Consider the following 10279-nt stretch of genomic DNA (forward strand, 5'->3'; position numbering starts at 1 on the left):
CTCCCTCCCTCTCTCCCTCTAACCCACCTCCTCTGTCTTTGTCCCCTGTCCCAGTCTCCCCCCTCTCTCCTCTACCCCCCCTCCTCTGTCTTTGTCCCCTGTCCCAGTCTCCCTCCCTCTCTCCCTCTAACCCACCTCCTCTGTCTTTGTCCCCTGTCCCAGTCTCCCCCCTCTCTCCTCTAACCCACCTCCTCTGTCTTTGTCCCCTGTCCCAGTCTCCCCCCTCTCCTCCCTCTAACCCACCTCCTCTGTCTTTGTCCCCTGTCCCAGTCTCCCCCCTCTCTCCCTCTAACCCTCCTCTGTCTTTGTCCCCTGTCCCAGTCTCCCCCCTCTCTCCCTCTAACCCACCTCCTCTGTCTTTGTCCCCTGTCCTAGTCTCCCTCCCTCTCTCCCTCTAACCCTCCTCCTCTGTCTTTGTCCCCTGTCCCAGTCCTCCCTCCCCCTCTCCCTCTAACCCTCCTCCTCTGTCTTGTCCCCTGTCCCAGTCTCCATCCCCCCCTCTCCCTCTAACCCTCCTCTGTCTTTGTCCCCTGTCCCAGTCTCCCTCCCTCTCTCCTCTAACCCACCTCCTCTGTCTTTGTCCCCTGTCCCAGTCTCCCTCCCTCTCTCCCTCTAACCCACCTCCTCTGTCTTTGTCCCCTGTCCCAGTCTCGCTCCCTCTCTCCCTCTAACCCACCTCCTCTGTCTTTGTCCCCTGTCCCAGTCTCCCTCCCTCTCTCCCTCTAACCCACCTCCTCTGTCTTTGTCCCCTGTCCCAGTCTCCCCCCCTCTCTCCCTCTAACCCACCTCCTCTGTCTTTGTCCCCTGTCCCAGTCTCCATCCCCCCTCTCTCCCTCTAACCCACCTCCTCTGTCTTTGTCCCCTGTCCCAGTCTCCATCCCCCCTCTCTCCTCTAACCCACCTCCTCTGTCTTTGTCCCCTGTCCCAGTCTCCCTCCCTCTCTCCCTCTAACCCACCTCCTCTGTCTTTGTCCCCTGTCCTAGTCTCCCTCCCTCTCTCCCTCTAACCCACCTCCTCTGTCTTTGTCCCCTGTCCTAGTCTCCCTCCCTCTCTCCCTCTAACCCTCCTCCTCTGTCTTTGTCCCCTGTCCCAGTCTCCCTCCCCTCTCTCCTCTAACCCTCCTCCTCTGTCTTTGTCCCCTGTCCCAGTCTCCATCCCCCCTCTCCCTCTAACCCTCCTCTGTCTTTGTCCCCTGTCCCAGTCTCCCTCCCTCTCTCCCATTAACCCACCTCTCTGTCTTTGTCCCCTGTCCCAGTCTCCCTCCCTCTCTCCTCTAACCCACCTCCTCTGTCTTTGTCCCCTGTCCTAGTCTCCCCTCCCTCTCTCCCTCTAACCCCCTCCTCTGTCTTTGTCCCCTGTCCCAGTCTCCCTCCCTCTCTCCCTCTAACCCACCTCCTCTGTCTTTGTCCCCTGTCCTAGTCTCCCTCCTCCCTCTCCCCCCTAACCCTCCTCCTCTGTCTTTGTCCCCTGTCCCAGTCTCCCTCCCTCTCTCTCCTCTAACCCTCCTCCTCTGTCTTTGTCCCCTGTCCCAGTCTCCATCCCCCCTCTCCCTCTAACCCTCCTCTGTCTTTGTCCCCTGTCCCAGTCTCCCTCCCTCTCTCTCCATTAACCCACCTCCTCTGTCTTTGTCCCCTGTCCCAGTCTCCCTCCCCTCTCTCCCTCTAACCCACCTCCTCTGTCTTTGTCCCCTGTCCCAGTCTCCCCCCTCTCTCCCTCTAACCCACCTCCTCTGTCTTTGTCCCCTGTCCCAGTCTCCCTCCCTCTCTCCCTCTAACCCACCTCCTCTGTCTTTGTCCCCTGTCCCAGTCTCCCCCCTCTCTCCCTCTAACCACCTCCTCTGTCTTTGTCCCCTGTCCCAGTCTCCATCCCCCCTCTCTCCCTCTAACCCACCTCCTCTGTCTTTGTCCCCTGTCCCAGTCTCCATCCCCCCTCTCTCCCTCTAACCCACCTCCTCTGTCTTTGTCCCCTGTCCCAGTCTCCCTCCCTCTCTCCCACTAACCCACCTCCTCTGTCTTTGTCCCCTGTCCCAGTCTCCCCCCTCTCTCCCTCTAACCCACCTCCTCTGTCTTTGTCCCCTGTCCCAGTCTCCCCCTCTCTCCCACTAACCCACCTCCTCTGTCTTGTCCCCTGTCCCAGTCTCCCTCCTCCCTCTCTCCCTCTAACCCTCCTCTGTCTTTGTCCCCTGTCCCAGTCTCCCCCTCTCTCCCTCTAACCCTCCTCTGTCTTTGTCCCCTGTCCCAGTCTCCCTCCCTCTTTCTCACACACTCCTCTGCCCCCCCCAATATTCACTCCACTCCACCTCTCCTCCAAACACTCTCCACCCTCACTCCTTTCCATTCTCTTTGTCAAACATCTGCACCTTTATGAGCTTCCATAGCTTCAGGCTAACAGCTGGAATTCTTTTTGGAAGAACAAGCTGAGACAGGAGATCTAACCCTAACTATCAAATCACCTTTAAATGTACCTTAAAGAAGCATGTTGGCAACTTTTAAATTAAATTATCTCACTGAAATTGTTGACTAAAACAGCACTAAGCTATTTGGATTTCATGCCTGATGACTTAGTCATACTACCGTTTCATATAGTCGCTGTTTAGGATGTGTATTGTGACATTTACAACGTCACTCTTATGTGTGTGATTGTGCGTTAAGGTGTGATGGAGTCTCAATACAGGTGAAGCAATATTCCTCCATTCAGGTTAACCCAGTATGAGCTGAAGGTTAGGGTTACATGGGTCCGATATCATTAACAACCACAATAAATCAACCTGAGGTCTATGAAAATTAAAATATGACAATGAAAATTAACAGTGAATTAATCAGAAAAATATCAAATACTGTTATCATTTGTAACCATCCTGTTCTATATGAATAATCAGCAGTGACACATAACAAAACAGCTCCATACCTAAAACATACAGTATCTGACTTAAAGATACATGCATATGTCATCAAATACATTTTTAAAAATAAGCTGTTTTTAACAGATTTCATGTTGGTACAGTGAGAGCAATGTTTTTTCTTTTGAATCCAACCTTTATATTTTCCAAGAATGAAAGCTGATACAGCTGTACAGCGCTTTGCACAAAGTAATGAGCCACAGTCATATTATTTTAAGATCAAATCTGTGTCATGTGATCACATGACATGTTATCAGTAGTGGCTAACCCAGGGCCGGACAGTCCTCATAATGAAGGACCCCCAGAAGGGCACAATACCGTCCAACTACCGGCCCATAACCTGCCTCAGCACCACATGGAAGCTCCTATCAGGCATCATAGCGGCTAAGATCAGCAGGCACATGGATCCATACATGAGCAGAGCACAGAAAGGCAGAGGCAACAACACCAGAGGTGCCAAGCACCAGCTACTGGTCGACAGGGCAATCGCCCAGGACTGTAGGACGCGCAACACCAACCTGTGCACTGCGTGACATTTGTCACATTGTGACATTTTATAGTTTTATATTTATATTTATATTCATATTCTATTTTAAATTTATTCTATTTTATTTCTTATTTTATTATATTTAGGGTTAGGGTTAGGCTATCTTTAATAGGTTTAATGGGGTGTAATGGTGGTGGGAAATTTTGTAGATGCTTGTAGATCCTTGGAGATGCTAATTTCCCTGGTGGACACCCCCTAAAGGGATCAATAAAGTACTCTTGAATCTTGAATCTTAAATTGACCCCCTGATCCACCTCACTAGGATCTACAGCAAAGACATTCGGGATGTCATTCGGACCAGATAAATGTGGGCAGACGATATCTAGAAGGGGAAGGGTGATCACAACTGATGGGGTTGACCTACCTGAAGGGAACATCACAGATGTGGAGGACAGTTACAAATACCTGGGGATCCTGCAGGAGAATGGTAACCATGAGGAGGCAGCTAGAAACCATGAGGGGGAGCTAGAAACCATGAGGAGGCAGCTAGTAACCATGAGGAGGCAGCTAGTAACCATGAGGACGCAGCTAGAAACCACGAGGAGGCAGCTAGTAACCATGAGGACGCAGCTAGAAACCATGAGGAGGCAGCTAGTAACCATGAGGGGGCAGCTAGTAACCATGAGGAGGCAGCTAGTAACCATGATGAGGCAGCTAGTAACCATGAGGGGGCAGCTAGTAACCATGAGGAGGCAGCTAGTAACCATGAGGGGGCAGCTAGTAACCATGAGGAGGCAGCTAGTAACCATGAGGGGGCAGCTAGTAACCATGAGGAGGCAGCTAGGAGGTCAGCCACAGCCAAATACCTGCAGAGGTTAAGACAGGTCCTGAAAGGTCAGCTGGATGGTAAGCACAAGATCTAGACCATAAACACCTACGCCCTGCCAGTAATCAGATACCCTGCTGCCATAATACCCTGGCCACTGGAAGAGATACAAGCCACTGACATCAAGACCAGGAGCACCTCCTCACCATGCACGAGGGTTTCACACCCTAAGTCCATGTCCTGAGGCTGAACACGAAGCGAAAGGAAGGGGCCGAGGACTAGTAATGGTTAGGGTTAGTGTCTGAACTACTGTCCAAGTTCAGGACCAACAGACTGGGGAACTCATTCATCCCCCGAGCCATCAGGCTGTTCAACTCCTCACAGGGGGGGAGGAGGGCCAACAGGAGAACTGGAACATTTTTATAGTTTTATATTTATATTCATATTCTATTTTTAATTTATTCTATTTTATTTCTTATTTTATTATATTTTTATTATCTTTAATAGGTTTGATGGGGTGAAATGGTGGTGGGAAATTTTGTAGATGCTGTAGATCTTTGGAGATGCTAATTTCCCTGGTGGACACCCCCTAAAGGGATCAATAAAGTTCTCTTGAATCTTGAAGAGGAAACAACAAGGCTTCAAGAATACATCAAGAAGATGGCCCCCACTGACCCACTGCTGAGTGAATGCCTCAGGCAACAAAAGCCCAGCAAGGAGGAGGAACCTGAGGGGCTATCATGGAAGGATCAGCCCCTGCATGGAATGGACCACCGACAAATTGAGGAAGTGGCTGATATCAAGAAAACCTACCAGGAGCTGGAAAAGGCCGGACTGGAAGAGAGCACAGAGGAACTAATCATGGCTGCACAAGAACTGGCCCTGAGCACCAGAGCAATAGAGGCCAGGGTCCACCAGACCAGACCAGGCCAGGGTCTACTAGAATAGACCAGACCAGACTAGACCAGACCAGACCAGACCAGACCAGACCAGGGTCTACCAGACCAGACCAGACCAGACTAGACCAGACCAGACCAGGGTCTACCAGACTAGACCAGACCAGACCAGACCAGACCAGACATGACCCCAGGTGGAGGCTGTGTGGAGATGCCCCTGAGACAGGCCAGCACATCACAGCAGGGTGCAAGATGTTAGCAGGCAGGGCACACATGGAGCAGCTTAACCAGGTGGCTGGCACAGCGGACAGGAACATCTGAGTATGGACTGGAGGTCCCAGGGACCAGGTGGGAGACACCCCCGAAAGTGCTGGAGAACAAGCAGGCCAAGATCCTGTGGGACTTCCAGATCCAGACTGACAAGATGGTGGTGGATAAACACCAGGAGACACTATTTATGTATATACTGTATATAAGTCTTATTTTATTTTATTTATCTTATTCTAGTGTGGTGTTGATGTCTAGTGTTATGTTGAATGTCACAGCGGCACACCATGACAAATTCCTAGTTTGTGTAATACTGTGTATTACATGAACAATGGCAATAAACCTTCTTCTGATTCTGATTCTGATTCTGGATGTAGCAATCCCAAGTGATAGCAACATCAGGAAGAAGGAACATGAGAAGCTGGAGAAGTACCGAGGGCTGAAGGAGGAGATGGAGAGAATGTGGAGGATGAAGGCAACAGTGGTCCCAGTGGTGATCGGGACACTAGGGGCAGTAACACCCAACCTGAGTAGATGCTCCAACAGATACCAGGAACCACACCAGAGATCTCTGTCCAGAAGAGCGCAGTCCAGGAACAGCTAGGATCCTGGGCAGAACCCTCAGACTCCCAGACCCAAGTCTGAAGGAGGCACCGCACAGGTGGGCGAGGAAGAGATTTTTTAGATTTTTTATGTATGTCAGATATAAATTTTATGCGAAAGACAGAATATTCAACCTTGCTGTGAAATCCGCACCATCAGCTCTTTCATGTTGGCCAGTGGGTTCATCAAGAGGATGTTGGTGAATGTTCTCAGTCAACCAAGACTTTAGCATATAAACAGTCAATTGGACTTTTCTCATCCAACAGGCTTTTTTCAGAACTTTCAATCACAGCTTCACTGCCCACAGATAACATCAGAAGATTTGAACATTTGTTTTCTTGATGATTTTGCTGATGTTTCTTTACATTTTTTCTTAACTGTGTTGGTCCTTTTTACCTGTCAGATTTGATTTTAACAGCCTTCTTGGAGACCTGGGAACAGCTGAAAGACTGTCCATAAGACAACCTGGTTTTTGGTTTCTTTTCTTATCCTTTCATTCATTTTATTCTTGTTAATTTTATCCTTATTGTATAATTTTAATAATACTTATGTCCTTTTATTAATTGTTATGGGTACGATAGCAGTTGGGGTATGTACACGTGTGTGTGTGCGTGTGTGCGTGTGTACTTCATTGACTGGGTTTTACTTTCGTTTTGGCAAAGTTTATAGTGTAAAGCACTTTGTCGTAAAGTCTTTAAAAGTATAATACCGTGCAGAACCTCCACTCTGACTCCACTTGCTAAACCCTTAGAAAATGATATATTCAGGTCACATAAATGCACGAGTTACTGTAGGAGTCTGTCTTGTTTATTTTTTCTAGTTTTACACTAAGTATGGTCCTGAAGGATGACTTGAGCAGATCTTCATACGAGGACATCTGAAAATACACCTGTGCCCTTGGTCCTTTTTTCTTCATATGTGGCTCTCCTTCAGATTTCTTTTTTATAAAGTTCTTCCTGACCCAGTTCAAGGGTCTTGGGGCAGAGGATGTCCCAACTGCACAGCTTATACAGCTTTTTATGTTCCTTCCTCCTCTTTATACCACTGATGTTCACAACTTTTCACTGGAAATATTTGGTTCCTGTTAAACACTTACTGAACATCTGTTGGTCTAAATGCTTCAGAGGCAGCTTTTTCAGACACACTAAATTATGAATAATATGTCAATTTAAAAAACAAACACACAAAAACAACCATTCACACTTTACATTTGTATATTTGCCCTTTTCAAGTGAAATAGATAATGAGAAGTAAACTTGGCATCTCAAAACATTTTCTTAACTTATGACCCGTTATGGTTAGAGAAATGATAAATTCACACACTGCCGACTTGTTGCGCCTCCTCAAAATCATGTATAAATTCAACAAAAAAGGCTGTCGATGCTACATATATTTAGCATTGGTATCAGTTTTTCCTGCTCTAGGACATTTTGACACAGATTGTGTGTTAGTCATTAAATATTGACCTAATTTCCACAAGTCACTTGGATTTTTACTACTTTACTTGTGAAAATGTTTTTTGTTTGATTTTTTTAAGGAGAAAATTTTGACTTCTGTAAAGATAAATAAATATTTTTTTAAAAGAAATCTCATTTAAGGAATTATCTTAACCAACTTGTTGTGTTTTTTAAATCAGTTAAGAAGTTCCGTTAAGTCACACCCATTCTATCTTCAAACAGAAGACATGGTATAATAGATTATGATAAGATTTCTTTGATTCACCTCAGAATGCCCGATCAAGAAACAACATGTTTCCTGCATGAGAGGAAGTAAGGCCTGTAAATCATCCCTGGTTTCTGATTAAGCATAAAGCATTAATATCTGCAAAAGTATTATCATGTTACCTATTCCCAAGTATTAGCTTTTAGTTTGGCAGCATAGTTCGTAAATTGGGCTTGTAGCGCCTCGTTCTCGTTTTTAAATTTTAAATCATTTAAATGACAACCATCAATGAGGCCTCTAGGGGGCGCACTTAAAGTGTTGGACAGCAAGATTGTTGATGTCTTAAGTTCTCATAACCCGTTAAATTAACCAGTAAATCATTTCGCTTGAATGCTTCTCTAAAACAGCGCCTTTAATTGTGGATTTGTTTGTATGAGTGTGTTTGTACAATTGTGTAGAAAATATTGCATAAAACAGAGCTGCTTTTGTTCTTGGAGCTGATAGCTCCTAAAATGGCGGCCAGAGAACCGGAAGGAGAGAAAACCTGGAGCAGAGACAGGAAACTGGATTCAGCCCACACACACACACACACACACACACACACACACACACACACACACACACACACACACACACACGCACACACACGAATGAACACACATACACACCAAAATGATCTATCTCTCTTTTCTTTATATTTTATCATTTTAGTCAGCAAACAAAATGTCAATTTGATTTCTGATTTTAGGAAAACAAGTGCCCTTACAATAGAAGTAAAACACCACCAACACCATCAAAGGTAGAAACAATTCACTCAAGGATGAAATGTAAAAGTAAAGTGGGGTTCTAGCATGGGGTAAAATTAGTTTAGACTTTGACTGAAAAATGGCAGCGAGCAGAATATATCTTATATTTTCTGCTCCTTCTTATGAGAAATACATACTTTTCATAATAATATTTTTCATTTAGCTTCTGAAATGAAAAACAATTACCAGAATTTTCAGTATTTTTACCTTTTCACCATTTGAATATTATTCATTACATTTGATTGAATGGTTTTAATAAACATTTCCTTCACTTTGGTTCACAATCTTGGTATTTTTAAGGCTTCTGTTTCTTTCAAACTGTAAATACTCTTTTTAAACAAACCGAAAAATGATTAAATATTCAAATTAAGGATATTAAAAACAACAAAGAAACAACAACATTTTCTATTTCTGTTTCAAAAGAATTACAGAAACTGAAAGCAGACATAATAAAAATTAACCAGTGTACACTTTTATGATTAAAATAAAAAAATTAAACAGTACAAATTTCGTATTTTAAAAAGAAAAAAGTACAGGCTCAGACTAAATAATACAAAAAGTAAAAGATCATTTTCACATTAGCTGCATTTTCCCAGTAATTCTCAACATCGACAGAAGGGGGCAGCAAAGCGGAGCCTGATTATTACAAGACCCACGTTTCCCTCAAATTATGGTTATTAATAATTCATTCAAGTTTTAACCGTGACAATAAATAAGTAACAGCCAAAAAACAATAAGTAATAGTGCCCTGAGTCACAGTTGAAGCCGTTCAAAGTACGGATCAACTGTTCATTCCTGTGTCAGATCCATATATAATAGCTGTTCGTTCTTCTACAGACTGATCACCCGGTACCGACCTTGCCTGTTGTTCACCTTCCTGCCTCGCCTCTGTTCCGGTAAAAGACTTCCGCCTTCTGTCTCTGATCCCGAGTTCGCGGAGATCTCCTCCGGGTTCTGTTCTGCTGCTCGGTTTGCACCGCCGGCGCTCCCGGATCTTCTTCCCGAGCGTGCAGCGTTTGGGTCCGACGGCTCTGCCCGTTTCAGTAGTAAATGTTCTTCAGAGGAGAAGCTGGACGCAACCCAATCCAGCTCTAATTGGTACTGGCCCGAGACCGTGCTATATTTGTTTGAGATTTACTTCCACATGATCCTGCGAACTGAGCTGTTCATTAAAGTTTCCAGACAACTGCACTGTTTATTTGCTGCAATTGAACCTGTGCTAAGCCCCCCCACCCCCCCGCCCGGGTAACAGGTGCCTGTCCTGGCCAGTTCATACCTGCAGGCATGTAAACATGGATTTCTGTGATTTCAGTGAAAGATACTGTCAGGGACATTTTTATCAAGGTTCTGGAGTCATTGCTCAGAAATGGAGAGAATGAGACAAAGGACTGCAATATGCATTTCAGAAATATATTCATATAATTTGTTGGCAGAGTAATATTATCCTTTTGTTAAATGGTATGTTTTCTATTTGTTTATAGCACACCAGGATATTGTTCCAATACTCTGGGATTAATCTATACAATGCATCTATATCTATCTGGTAGGATACAACTACCTGGCTCGATGTTTAAACCTTAGCAACTTTTAATTATTCTGTCTTGTAGCTAACAACAATGTGCTAATTAGTGTAAGTATCTTTCAAACAGTACTTTTTGTTATAAGGTTTCAACAACTTCCACACTGTTTAGTCCACATTCAACATCTGTCAGGTGTGTTTTTGGTTTAGAAAAGGTGACAATAACAGTGCAACACGTTTGACATGAACCCTAAATGCAGTAGGTCTGATTATGATTCAGACCTCAGCTATAGTAGTATAGTTTAGGGATAGTT

This window comes from Takifugu flavidus, chromosome 15 (genome assembly GCF_003711565.1).
Source record: "Takifugu flavidus isolate HTHZ2018 chromosome 15, ASM371156v2, whole genome shotgun sequence".
Taxonomy (NCBI): Eukaryota; Metazoa; Chordata; class Actinopteri; order Tetraodontiformes; family Tetraodontidae; genus Takifugu; species Takifugu flavidus.